Below are 14,332 nucleotides of genomic sequence, written 5' to 3'. Positions count from 1 at the left end.
TTCACGCCAGCACAGCACATTTAGGTAGGTAAGCAATCCCCCTTTATGGTGATAAGATGTAGCTGAGAATGCACTATAGGAAGTGGCAATTTGTAGAGCAAGCTGCAGGTCATATTCATGATTTTCAAGATTAGACTGCAGTACTCCCACCCCACTCCCGCCGCAACCATTATTGAAAGAAAGATGAATGCAGCATGGAAAGCTGTACTGCCCAATCCTCCGATAGCTCAGTTGGGAGAGCGGAGGACTGTAGTGGAGAAACAGAAATCCTGCTAAAACTCACCTACAATGAGAGTGGCCATGGATATGAAAGAGGGAATCTAGAAAGACACCAACTCCTTAAAACTGAGCAAGATGCGATGTGGAGTAATAGCTTACAGATTTGGAGAAAATCTGAGATGTTTCTCTTGACAAAAGAAACACTGCAATGCCCTCTCTGAGGATGGAACTCAGGACCTTCAGATTATGAGACTGACGCGCTGCCTACTGCGCTAAGAAGGCTGCTTGAAACCGCTAACAAATGCGTCTACACACCATGAAGAGGGAAGGTAGCAAAAATGCTGTTCTCATGTTGGAATATCAATACAGTACGGTTGCCTCGCTGGATTAAAATCGTCTGCAGTTATAATGGTCAGAAGACTGCTCTTTCCCAGTGATTAAACCCACACCCCATACATTTAGAGATGCAAAAGAAATCAGGGCATACCATTCACCTCTCTAAGAAAGATCGTGCCATTTTTTCCCCCACATAACTGAGAATGAAATGGACTAAAAGCCAGAATTAACATGCCGCCCCTAGCCGTAGATGCATCTAGATCTCAACGCTTTACTTGCTAATGTAACATAGCTGTGTGTCCTGCAAAAAGAGCAGGGCTACCTTAAGTCATCTCACAAGATGTGGAAGCAGCACTCAACCATATCCTTCTTTGATGTATCCTGAACCAGTTGCCTTGAATACTCTGGCTTTTTCAGATTGCATCTAGCTGTTGTGTGTGGGGAATTATTCATTCTAGAGTCAACCTTATTCCATAAAAAACGGTGCTAGAAAATCCAGCTGTAAGTCATGTGGAATTCCACACCTGACGCTTCCCATTCCAGTGTCATATGTGGTGAATGTACATTCAATAGAATTCCAGGTTTCCATGCGTAGAGCAAAACCAGCCCCTACAGGATGTGGGGATGTAGCTCAGTGGTAGAGCGCATGCTTCGCATGTATGAGGCCCCGGGTTCAATCCCCGGCATCTCCAGCTTTTCGCCATGCTAATCTTGCCTTTTGACAGATAGCTAGGCTGGCATCATGAGTAAGGAAGTGAGATGTCATGCAGCTGGTGCCAGAACCCCACTTTCTTCGCCTTGCAAAACCTTTTGAAATGGGGCTATCTCATTTCCCGTGTTTATAGAAAAAAATAATCTTGATTCCATAAGAAACCAAAGTGGTGATTTATCTTGGCATTCTTAGTATAGAAAACGGGCACAGCTGTCTTGGTCATTTATTTGAATTCTTCCTCTAAACCCGAGACTCTTACCAGAAGGTTTAAGAAAAACTGAATGTTTTCTTCATCCTAATCACTTCTGAATGGTCCATTAATCTACTGGTTTTGCTTTTCCAGTTCCTTTCACAGAAGCATTAAAAATGCATGTTCTTCATGCTCCGTACGGAGTAATGACTCTCCTAACTTTCTGTCCTTTCCTTCATGTTCCCATGCTGTCATCCTTTTGCCAGAAATGCCTCCAAAGGGCTGTGGATTCTTCGGCCCCATGCCCTTTCAGGAAAACTCCTTTCTGTAGGATTTCTAATTCTAGGTCCCCTGCTTTCCTTCACGCCAGCACAGCACATTTAGGTAGGTAAGCAATCCCCCTTTATGGTGATAAGATGTAGCTGAGAATGCACTATAGGAAGTGGCAATTTGTAGAGCAAGCTGCAGGTCATATTCATGATTTTCAAGATTAGACTGCAGTACTCCCACCCCACTCCCGCCGCAACCATTATTGAAAGAAAGATGAATGCAGCATGGAAAGCTGTACTGCCCAATCCTCCGATAGCTCAGTTGGGAGAGCGGAGGACTGTAGTGGAGAAACAGAAATCCTGCTAAAACTCACCTACAATGAGAGTGGCCATGGATATGAAAGAGGGAATCTAGAAAGACACCAACTCCTTAAAACTGAGCAAGATGCGATGTGGAGTAATAGCTTACAGATTTGGAGAAAATCTGAGATGTTTCTCTTGACAAAAGAAACACTGCAATGCCCTCTCTGAGGATGGAACTCAGGACCTTCAGATTATGAGACTGACGCGCTGCCTACTGCGCTAAGAAGGCTGCTTGAAACCGCTAACAAATGCGTCTACACACCATGAAGAGGGAAGGTAGCAAAAATGCTGTTCTCATGTTGGAATATCAATACAGTACGGTTGCCTCGCTGGATTAAAATCGTCTGCAGTTATAATGGTCAGAAGACTGCTCTTTCCCAGTGATTAAACCCACACCCCATACATTTAGAGATGCAAAAGAAATCAGGGCATACCATTCACCTCTCTAAGAAAGATCGTGCCATTTTTTCCCCCACATAACTGAGAATGAAATGGACTAAAAGCCAGAATTAACATGCCGCCCCTAGCCGTAGATGCATCTAGATCTCAACGCTTTACTTGCTAATGTAACATAGCTGTGTGTCCTGCAAAAAGAGCAGGGCTACCTTAAGTCATCTCACAAGATGTGGAAGCAGCACTCAACCATATCCTTCTTTGATGTATCCTGAACCAGTTGCCTTGAATACTCTGGCTTTTTCAGATTGCATCTAGCTGTTGTGTGTGGGGAATTATTCATTCTAGAGTCAACCTTATTCCATAAAAAACGGTGCTAGAAAATCCAGCTGTAAGTCATGTGGAATTCCACACCTGACGCTTCCCATTCCAGTGTCATATGTGGTGAATGTACATTCAATAGAATTCCAGGTTTCCATGCGTAGAGCAAAACCAGCCCCTACAGGATGTGGGGATGTAGCTCAGTGGTAGAGCGCATGCTTCGCATGTATGAGGCCCCGGGTTCAATCCCTGGCATCTCCAGCTTTTCGCCATGCTAATCTTGCCTTTTGACAGATAGCTAGGCTGGCATCATGAGTAAGGAAGTGAGATGTCATGCAGCTGGTGCCAGAACCCCACTTTCTTCGCCTTGCAAAACCTTTTGAAATGGGGCTATCTCATTTCCCGTGTTTATAGAAAAAAATAATCTTGATTCCATAAGAAACCAAAGTGGTGATTTATCTTGGCATTCTTAGTATAGAAAACGGGCACAGCTGTCTTGGTCATTTATTTGAATTCTTCCTCTAAACCCGAGACTCTTACCAGAAGGTTTAAGAAAAACTGAATGTTTTCTTCATCCTAATCACTTCTGAATGGTCCATTAATCTACTGGTTTTGCTTTTCCAGTTCCTTTCACAGAAGCATTAAAAATGCATGTTCTTCATGCTCCGTACGGAGTAATGACTCTCCTAACTTTCTGTCCTTTCCTTCATGTTCCCATGCTGTCATCCTTTTGCCAGAAATGCCTCCAAAGGGCTGTGGATTCTTCGGCCCCATGCCCTTTCAGGAAAACTCCTTTCTGTAGGATTTCTAATTCTAGGTCCCCTGCTTTCCTTCACGCCAGCACAGCACATTTAGGTAGGTAAGCAATCCCCCTTTATGGTGATAAGATGTAGCTGAGAATGCACTATAGGAAGTGGCAATTTGTAGAGCAAGCTGCAGGTCATATTCATGATTTTCAAGATTAGACTGCAGTACTCCCACCCCACTCCCGCCGCAACCATTATTGAAAGAAAGATGAATGCAGCATGGAAAGCTGTACTGCCCAATCCTCCGATAGCTCAGTTGGGAGAGCGGAGGACTGTAGTGGAGAAACAGAAATCCTGCTAAAACTCACCTACAATGAGAGTGGCCATGGATATGAAAGAGGGAATCTAGAAAGACACCAACTCCTTAAAACTGAGCAAGATGCGATGTGGAGTAATAGCTTACAGATTTGGAGAAAATCTGAGATGTTTCTCTTGACAAAAGAAACACTGCAATGCCCTCTCTGAGGATGGAACTCAGGACCTTCAGATTATGAGACTGACGCGCTGCCTACTGCGCTAAGAAGGCTGCTTGAAACCGCTAACAAATGCGTCTACACACCATGAAGAGGGAAGGTAGCAAAAATGCTGTTCTCATGTTGGAATATCAATACAGTACGGTTGCCTCGCTGGATTAAAATCGTCTGCAGTTATAATGGTCAGAAGACTGCTCTTTCCCAGTGATTAAACCCACACCCCATACATTTAGAGATGCAAAAGAAATCAGGGCATACCATTCACCTCTCTAAGAAAGATCGTGCCATTTTTTCCCCCACATAACTGAGAATGAAATGGACTAAAAGCCAGAATTAACATGCCGCCCCTAGCCGTAGATGCATCTAGATCTCAACGCTTTACTTGCTAATGTAACATAGCTGTGTGTCCTGCAAAAAGAGCAGGGCTACCTTAAGTCATCTCACAAGATGTGGAAGCAGCACTCAACCATATCCTTCTTTGATGTATCCTGAACCAGTTGCCTTGAATACTCTGGCTTTTTCAGATTGCATCTAGCTGTTGTGTGTGGGGAATTATTCATTCTAGAGTCAACCTTATTCCATAAAAAACGGTGCTAGAAAATCCAGCTGTAAGTCATGTGGAATTCCACACCTGACGCTTCCCATTCCAGTGTCATATGTGGTGAATGTACATTCAATAGAATTCCAGGTTTCCATGCGTAGAGCAAAACCAGCCCCTACAGGATGTGGGGATGTAGCTCAGTGGTAGAGCGCATGCTTCGCATGTATGAGGCCCCGGGTTCAATCCCCGGCATCTCCAGCTTTTCGCCATGCTAATCTTGCCTTTTGACAGATAGCTAGGCTGGCATCATGAGTAAGGAAGTGAGATGTCATGCAGCTGGTGCCAGAACCCCACTTTCTTCGCCTTGCAAAACCTTTTGAAATGGGGCTATCTCATTTCCCGTGTTTATAGAAAAAAATAATCTTGATTCCATAAGAAACCAAAGTGGTGATTTATCTTGGCATTCTTAGTATAGAAAACGGGCACAGCTGTCTTGGTCATTTATTTGAATTCTTCCTCTAAACCCGAGACTCTTACCAGAAGGTTTAAGAAAAACTGAATGTTTTCTTCATCCTAATCACTTCTGAATGGTCCATTAATCTACTGGTTTTGCTTTTCCAGTTCCTTTCACAGAAGCATTAAAAATGCATGTTCTTCATGCTCCGTACGGAGTAATGACTCTCCTAACTTTCTGTCCTTTCCTTCATGTTCCCATGCTGTCATCCTTTTGCCAGAAATGCCTCCAAAGGGCTGTGGATTCTTCGGCCCCATGCCCTTTCAGGAAAACTCCTTTCTGTAGGATTTCTAATTCTAGGTCCCCTGCTTTCCTTCACGCCAGCACAGCACATTTAGGTAGGTAAGCAATCCCCCTTTATGGTGATAAGATGTAGCTGAGAATGCACTATAGGAAGTGGCAATTTGTAGAGCAAGCTGCAGGTCATATTCATGATTTTCAAGATTAGACTGCAGTACTCCCACCCCACTCCCGCTGCAACCATTATTGAAAGAAAGATGAATGCAGCATGGAAAGCTGTACTGCCCAATCCTCCGATAGCTCAGTTGGGAGAGCGGAGGACTGTAGTGGAGAAACAGAAATCCTGCTAAAACTCACCTACAATGAGAGTGGCCATGGATATGAAAGAGGGAATCTAGAAAGACACCAACTCCTTAAAACTGAGCAAGATGCGATGTGGAGTAATAGCTTACAGATTTGGAGAAAATCTGAGATGTTTCTCTTGACAAAAGAAACACTGCAATGCCCTCTCTGAGGATGGAACTCAGGACCTTCAGATTATGAGACTGACGCGCTGCCTACTGCGCTAAGAAGGCTGCTTGAAACCGCTAACAAATGCGTCTACACACCATGAAGAGGGAAGGTAGCAAAAATGCTGTTCTCATGTTGGAATATCAATACAGTACGGTTGCCTCGCTGGATTAAAATCGTCTGCAGTTATAATGGTCAGAAGACTGCTCTTTCCCAGTGATTAAACCCACACCCCATACATTTAGAGATGCAAAAGAAATCAGGGCATACCATTCACCTCTCTAAGAAAGATCGTGCCATTTTTTCCCCCACATAACTGAGAATGAAATGGACTAAAAGCCAGAATTAACATGCCGCCCCTAGCCGTAGATGCATCTAGATCTCAACGCTTTACTTGCTAATGTAACATAGCTGTGTGTCCTGCAAAAAGAGCAGGGCTACCTTAAGTCATCTCACAAGATGTGGAAGCAGCACTCAACCATATCCTTCTTTGATGTATCCTGAACCAGTTGCCTTGAATACTCTGGCTTTTTCAGATTGCATCTAGCTGTTGTGTGTGGGGAATTATTCATTCTAGAGTCAACCTTATTCCATAAAAAACGGTGCTAGAAAATCCAGCTGTAAGTCATGTGGAATTCCACACCTGACGCTTCCCATTCCAGTGTCATATGTGGTGAATGTACATTCAATAGAATTCCAGGTTTCCATGCGTAGAGCAAAACCAGCCCCTACAGGATGTGGGGATGTAGCTCAGTGGTAGAGCGCATGCTTCGCATGTATGAGGCCCCGGGTTCAATCCCCGGCATCTCCAGCTTTTCGCCATGCTAATCTTGCCTTTTGACAGATAGCTAGGCTGGCATCATGAGTAAGGAAGTGAGATGTCATGCAGCTGGTGCCAGAACCCCACTTTCTTCGCCTTGCAAAACCTTTTGAAATGGGGCTATCTCATTTCCCGTGTTTATAGAAAAAAATAATCTTGATTCCATAAGAAACCAAAGTGGTGATTTATCTTGGCATTCTTAGTATAGAAAACGGGCACAGCTGTCTTGGTCATTTATTTGAATTCTTCCTCTAAACCCGAGACTCTTACCAGAAGGTTTAAGAAAAACTGAATGTTTTCTTCATCCTAATCACTTCTGAATGGTCCATTAATCTACTGGTTTTGCTTTTCCAGTTCCTTTCACAGAAGCATTAAAAATGCATGTTCTTCATGCTCCGTACGGAGTAATGACTCTCCTAACTTTCTGTCCTTTCCTTCATGTTCCCATGCTGTCATCCTTTTGCCAGAAATGCCTCCAAAGGGCTGTGGATTCTTCGGCCCCATGCCCTTTCAGGAAAACTCCTTTCTGTAGGATTTCTAATTCTAGGTCCCCTGCTTTCCTTCACGCCAGCACAGCACATTTAGGTAGGTAAGCAATCCCCCTTTATGGTGATAAGATGTAGCTGAGAATGCACTATAGGAAGTGGCAATTTGTAGAGCAAGCTGCAGGTCATATTCATGATTTTCAAGATTAGACTGCAGTACTCCCACCCCACTCCCGCCGCAACCATTATTGAAAGAAAGATGAATGCAGCATGGAAAGCTGTACTGCCCAATCCTCCGATAGCTCAGTTGGGAGAGCGGAGGACTGTAGTGGAGAAACAGAAATCCTGCTAAAACTCACCTACAATGAGAGTGGCCATGGATATGAAAGAGGGAATCTAGAAAGACACCAACTCCTTAAAACTGAGCAAGATGCGATGTGGAGTAATAGCTTACAGATTTGGAGAAAATCTGAGATGTTTCTCTTGACAAAAGAAACACTGCAATGCCCTCTCTGAGGATGGAACTCAGGACCTTCAGATTATGAGACTGACGCGCTGCCTACTGCGCTAAGAAGGCTGCTTGAAACCGCTAACAAATGCGTCTACACACCATGAAGAGGGAAGGTAGCAAAAATGCTGTTCTCATGTTGGAATATCAATTCAGTACGGTTGCCTCGCTGGATTAAAATCGTCTGCAGTTATAATGGTCAGAAGACTGCTCTTTCCCAGTGATTAAACCCACACCCCATACATTTAGAGATGCAAAAGAAATCAGGGCATACCATTCACCTCTCTAAGAAAGATCGTGCCATTTTTTCTCCCACATAACTGAGAATGAAATGGACTAAAAGCCAGAATTAACATGCCGCCCCTAGCCGTAGATGCATCTAGATCTCAACGCTTTACTTGCTAATGTAACATAGCTGTGTGTCCTGCAAAAAGAGCAGGGCTACCTTAAGTCATCTCACAAGATGTGGAAGCAGCACTCAACCATATCCTTCTTTGATGTATCCTGAACCAGTTGCCTTGAATACTCTGGCTTTTTCAGATTGCATCTAGCTGTTGTGTGTGGGGAATTATTCATTCTAGAGTCAACCTTATTCCATAAAAAACGGTGCTAGAAAATCCAGCTGTAAGTCATGTGGAATTCCACACCTGACGCTTCCCATTCCAGTGTCATATGTGGTGAATGTACATTCAATAGAATTCCAGGTTTCCATGCGTAGAGCAAAACCACCCCCTACGGGATGTAGCTCAGTGGTAGAGCGCATGCTTCGCATGTATGAGGCCCCAGGTTCAATCCCCGGCATCTCCAGCTTTTTGCCATGCTAATCTTGCCTTTTGACAGATAGCTAGGCTGGCATCATGAGTAAGGAAGTGAGATGTCATGCAGCTGGTGCCAGAACCCCACTTTCTTCGCCTTGCAAAACCTTTTGAAATGGGGCTATCTCATTTCCCGTGTTTATAGAAAAAAATAATCTTGATTCCATAAGAAACCAAAGTGGTGATTTATCTTGGCATTCTTAGTATAGAAAACGGGCACAGCTGTCTTGGTCATTTATTTGAATTCTTCCTCTAAACCCGAGACTCTTACCAGAAGGTTTAAGAAAAACTGAATGTTTTCTTCATCCTAATCACTTCTGAATGGTCCATTAATCTACTGGTTTTGCTTTTCCAGTTCCTTTCACAGAAGCATTAAAAATGCATGTTCTTCATGCTCCGTACGGAGTAATGACTCTCCTAACTTTCTGTCCTTTCCTTCATGTTCCCATGCTGTCATCCTTTTGCCAGAAATGCCTCCAAAGGGCTGTGGATTCTTCGGCCCCATGCCCTTTCAGGAAAACTCCTTTCTGTAGGATTTCTAATTCTAGGTCCCCTGCTTTCCTTCACGCCAGCACAGCACATTTAGGTAGGTAAGCAATCCCCCTTTATGGTGATAAGATGTAGCTGAGAATGCACTATAGGAAGTGGCAATTTGTAGAGCAAGCTGCAGGTCATATTCATGATTTTCAAGATTAGACTGCAGTACTCCCACCCCACTCCCGCCGCAACCATTATTGAAAGAAAGATGAATGCAGCATGGAAAGCTGTACTGCCCAATCCTCCGATAGCTCAGTTGGGAGAGCGGAGGACTGTAGTGGAGAAACAGAAATCCTGCTAAAACTCACCTACAATGAGAGTGGCCATGGATATGAAAGAGGGAATCTAGAAAGACACCAACTCCTTAAAACTGAGCAAGATGCGATGTGGAGTAATAGCTTACAGATTTGGAGAAAATCTGAGATGTTTCTCTTGACAAAAGAAACACTGCAATGCCCTCTCTGAGGATGGAACTCAGGACCTTCAGATTATGAGACTGACGCGCTGCCTACTGCGCTAAGAAGGCTGCTTGAAACCGCTAACAAATGCGTCTACACACCATGAAGAGGGAAGGTAGCAAAAATGCTGTTCTCATGTTGGAATATCAATTCAGTACGGTTGCCTCGCTGGATTAAAATCGTCTGCAGTTATAATGGTCAGAAGACTGCTCTTTCCCAGTGATTAAACCCACACCCCATACATTTAGAGATGCAAAAGAAATCAGGGCATACCATTCACCTCTCTAAGAAAGATCGTGCCATTTTTTCTCCCACATAACTGAGAATGAAATGGACTAAAAGCCAGAATTAACATGCCGCCCCTAGCCGTAGATGCATCTAGATCTCAACGCTTTACTTGCTAATGTAACATAGCTGTGTGTCCTGCAAAAAGAGCAGGGCTACCTTAAGTCATCTCACAAGATGTGGAAGCAGCACTCAACCATATCCTTCTTTGATGTATCCTGAACCAGTTGCCTTGAATACTCTGGCTTTTTCAGATTGCATCTAGCTGTTGTGTGTGGGGAATTATTCATTCTAGAGTCAACCTTATTCCATAAAAAACGGTGCTAGAAAATCCAGCTGTAAGTCATGTGGAATTCCACACCTGACGCTTCCCATTCCAGTGTCATATGTGGTGAATGTACATTCAATAGAATTCCAGGTTTCCATGCGTAGAGCAAAACCACCCCCTACGGGATGTAGCTCAGTGGTAGAGCGCATGCTTCGCATGTATGAGGCCCCAGGTTCAATCCCCGGCATCTCCAGCTTTTTGCCATGCTAATCTTGCCTTTTGACAGATAGCTAGGCTGGCATCATGAGTAAGGAAGTGAGATGTCATGCAGCTGGTGCCAGAACCCCACTTTCTTCGCCTTGCAAAACCTTTTGAAATGGGGCTATCTCATTTCCCGTGTTTATAGAAAAAAATAATCTTGATTCCATAAGAAACCAAAGTGGTGATTTATCTTGGCATTCTTAGTATAGAAAACGGGCACAGCTGTCTTGGTCATTTATTTGAATTCTTCCTCTAAACCCGAGACTCTTACCAGAAGGTTTAAGAAAAACTGAATGTTTTCTTCATCCTAATCACTTCTGAATGGTCCATTAATCTACTGGTTTTGCTTTTCCAGTTCCTTTCACAGAAGCATTAAAAATGCATGTTCTTCATGCTCCGTACGGAGTAATGACTCTCCTAACTTTCTGTCCTTTCCTTCATGTTCCCATGCTGTCATCCTTTTGCCAGAAATGCCTCCAAAGGGCTGTGGATTCTTCGGCCCCATGCCCTTTCAGGAAAACTCCTTTCTGTAGGATTTCTAATTCTAGGTCCCCTGCTTTCCTTCACGCCAGCACAGCACATTTAGGTAGGTAAGCAATCCCCCTTTATGGTGATAAGATGTAGCTGAGAATGCACTATAGGAAGTGGCAATTTGTAGAGCAAGCTGCAGGTCATATTCATGATTTTCAAGATTAGACTGCAGTACTCCCACCCCACTCCCGCCGCAACCATTATTGAAAGAAAGATGAATGCAGCATGGAAAGCTGTACTGCCCAATCCTCCGATAGCTCAGTTGGGAGAGCGGAGGACTGTAGTGGAGAAACAGAAATCCTGCTAAAACTCACCTACAATGAGAGTGGCCATGGATATGAAAGAGGGAATCTAGAAAGACACCAACTCCTTAAAACTGAGCAAGATGCGATGTGGAGTAATAGCTTACAGATTTGGAGAAAATCTGAGATGTTTCTCTTGACAAAAGAAACACTGCAATGCCCTCTCTGAGGATGGAACTCAGGACCTTCAGATTATGAGACTGACGCGCTGCCTACTGCGCTAAGAAGGCTGCTTGAAACCGCTAACAAATGCGTCTACACACCATGAAGAGGGAAGGTAGCAAAAATGCTGTTCTCATGTTGGAATATCAATACAGTACGGTTGCCTCGCTGGATTAAAATCGTCTGCAGTTATAATGGTCAGAAGACTGCTCTTTCCCAGTGATTAAACCCACACCCCATACATTTAGAGATGCAAAAGAAATCAGGGCATACCATTCACCTCTCTAAGAAAGATCGTGCCATTTTTTCCCCCACATAACTGAGAATGAAATGGACTAAAAGCCAGAATTAACATGCCGCCCCTAGCCGTAGATGCATCTAGATCTCAACGCTTTACTTGCTAATGTAACATAGCTGTGTGTCCTGCAAAAAGAGCAGGGCTACCTTAAGTCATCTCACAAGATGTGGAAGCAGCACTCAACCATATCCTTCTTTGATGTATCCTGAACCAGTTGCCTTGAATACTCTGGCTTTTTCAGATTGCATCTAGCTGTTGTGTGTGGGGAATTATTCATTCTAGAGTCAACCTTATTCCATAAAAAACGGTGCTAGAAAATCCAGCTGTAAGTCATGTGGAATTCCACACCTGACGCTTCCCATTCCAGTGTCATATGTGGTGAATGTACATTCAATAGAATTCCAGGTTTCCATGCGTAGAGCAAAACCAGCCCCTACAGGATGTGGGGATGTAGCTCAGTGGTAGAGCGCATGCTTCGCATGTATGAGGCCCCGGGTTCAATCCCCGGCATCTCCAGCTTTTCGCCATGCTAATCTTGCCTTTTGACAGATAGCTAGGCTGGCATCATGAGTAAGGAAGTGAGATGTCATGCAGCTGGTGCCAGAACCCCACTTTCTTCGCCTTGCAAAACCTTTTGAAATGGGGCTATCTCATTTCCCGTGTTTATAGAAAAAAATAATCTTGATTCCATAAGAAACCAAAGTGGTGATTTATCTTGGCATTCTTAGTATAGAAAACGGGCACAGCTGTCTTGGTCATTTATTTGAATTCTTCCTCTAAACCCGAGACTCTTACCAGAAGGTTTAAGAAAAACTGAATGTTTTCTTCATCCTAATCACTTCTGAATGGTCCATTAATCTACTGGTTTTGCTTTTCCAGTTCCTTTCACAGAAGCATTAAAAATGCATGTTCTTCATGCTCCGTACGGAGTAATGACTCTCCTAACTTTCTGTCCTTTCCTTCATGTTCCCATGCTGTCATCCTTTTGCCAGAAATGCCTCCAAAGGGCTGTGGATTCTTCGGCCCCATGCCCTTTCAGGAAAACTCCTTTCTGTAGGATTTCTAATTCTAGGTCCCCTGCTTTCCTTCACGCCAGCACAGCACATTTAGGTAGGTAAGCAATCCCCCTTTATGGTGATAAGATGTAGCTGAGAATGCACTATAGGAAGTGGCAATTTGTAGAGCAAGCTGCAGGTCATATTCATGATTTTCAAGATTAGACTGCAGTACTCCCACCCCACTCCCGCCGCAACCATTATTGAAAGAAAGATGAATGCAGCATGGAAAGCTGTACTGCCCAATCCTCCGATAGCTCAGTTGGGAGAGCGGAGGACTGTAGTGGAGAAACAGAAATCCTGCTAAAACTCACCTACAATGAGAGTGGCCATGGATATGAAAGAGGGAATCTAGAAAGACACCAACTCCTTAAAACTGAGCAAGATGCGATGTGGAGTAATAGCTTACAGATTTGGAGAAAATCTGAGATGTTTCTCTTGACAAAAGAAACACTGCAATGCCCTCTCTGAGGATGGAACTCAGGACCTTCAGATTATGAGACTGACGCGCTGCCTACTGCGCTAAGAAGGCTGCTTGAAACCGCTAACAAATGCGTCTACACACCATGAAGAGGGAAGGTAGCAAAAATGCTGTTCTCATGTTGGAATATCAATACAGTACGGTTGCCTCGCTGGATTAAAATCGTCTGCAGTTATAATGGTCAGAAGACTGCTCTTTCCCAGTGATTAAACCCACACCCCATACATTTAGAGATGCAAAAGAAATCAGGGCATACCATTCACCTCTCTAAGAAAGATCGTGCCATTTTTTCCCCCACATAACTGAGAATGAAATGGACTAAAAGCCAGAATTAACATGCCGCCCCTAGCCGTAGATGCATCTAGATCTCAACGCTTTACTTGCTAATGTAACATAGCTGTGTGTCCTGCAAAAAGAGCAGGGCTACCTTAAGTCATCTCACAAGATGTGGAAGCAGCACTCAACCATATCCTTCTTTGATGTATCCTGAACCAGTTGCCTTGAATACTCTGGCTTTTTCAGATTGCATCTAGCTGTTGTGTGTGGGGAATTATTCATTCTAGAGTCAACCTTATTCCATAAAAAACGGTGCTAGAAAATCCAGCTGTAAGTCATGTGGAATTCCACACCTGACGCTTCCCATTCCAGTGTCATATGTGGTGAATGTACATTCAATAGAATTCCAGGTTTCCATGCGTAGAGCAAAACCAGCCCCTACAGGATGTGGGGATGTAGCTCAGTGGTAGAGCGCATGCTTCGCATGTATGAGGCCCTGGGTTCAATCCCCGGCATCTCCAGCTTTTCGCCATGCTAATCTTGCCTTTTGACAGATAGCTAGGCTGGCATCATGAGTAAGGAAGTGAGATGTCATGCAGCTGGTGCCAGAACCCCACTTTCTTCGCCTTGCAAAACCTTTTGAAATGGGGCTATCTCATTTCCCGTGTTTATAGAAAAAAATAATCTTGATTCCATAAGAAACCAAAGTGGTGATTTATCTTGGCATTCTTAGTATAGAAAACGGGCACAGCTGTCTTGGTCATTTATTTGAATTCTTCCTCTAAACCCGAGACTCTTACCAGAAGGTTTAAGAAAAACTGAATGTTTTCTTCATCCTAATCACTTCTGAATGGTCCATTAATCTACTGGTTTTGCTTTTCCAGTTCCTTTCACAGAAGCATT

At 43.8% G+C, this 14,332-nt stretch overlaps 6 non-coding genes across 6 annotated transcripts; all 6 read left to right on the top strand.

Moving 5' to 3' along the window:
* The first annotated feature begins 1,175 nt into the window (after positions 1 to 1,175).
* Positions 1,176 to 1,247, top strand: TRNAA-CGC (transfer RNA alanine (anticodon CGC)). The gene has a single exon. It is a non-coding gene; the product is annotated as a tRNA-Ala (tRNA).
* A 1,745-nt stretch (positions 1,248 to 2,992) lies between these two features.
* Positions 2,993 to 3,064, top strand: TRNAA-CGC (transfer RNA alanine (anticodon CGC)). Its single transcript has one exon. It is a non-coding gene; the product is annotated as a tRNA-Ala (tRNA).
* Positions 3,065 to 4,809: 1,745 nt separating this feature from the next.
* TRNAA-CGC (transfer RNA alanine (anticodon CGC)) lies at positions 4,810 to 4,881 on the top strand. The gene has a single exon. It is a non-coding gene; the product is annotated as a tRNA-Ala (tRNA).
* Positions 4,882 to 6,626: 1,745 nt separating this feature from the next.
* Positions 6,627 to 6,698, top strand: TRNAA-CGC (transfer RNA alanine (anticodon CGC)). The gene has a single exon. It is a non-coding gene; the product is annotated as a tRNA-Ala (tRNA).
* A 5,363-nt stretch (positions 6,699 to 12,061) lies between these two features.
* On the top strand, positions 12,062 to 12,133 carry TRNAA-CGC (transfer RNA alanine (anticodon CGC)). Its single transcript has one exon. It is a non-coding gene; the product is annotated as a tRNA-Ala (tRNA).
* A 1,745-nt stretch (positions 12,134 to 13,878) lies between these two features.
* TRNAA-CGC (transfer RNA alanine (anticodon CGC)) lies at positions 13,879 to 13,950 on the top strand. The gene has a single exon. It is a non-coding gene; the product is annotated as a tRNA-Ala (tRNA).
* The last annotated feature ends 382 nt before the right edge of the window (positions 13,951 to 14,332 follow it).

Source organism: Pleurodeles waltl, unplaced genomic scaffold (genome assembly GCF_031143425.1).
Source record: "Pleurodeles waltl isolate 20211129_DDA unplaced genomic scaffold, aPleWal1.hap1.20221129 scaffold_247, whole genome shotgun sequence".
Classification (NCBI taxonomy): Eukaryota; Metazoa; Chordata; class Amphibia; order Caudata; family Salamandridae; genus Pleurodeles; species Pleurodeles waltl.
This window is presented reverse-complemented; position numbering and strand designations above follow the sequence as displayed.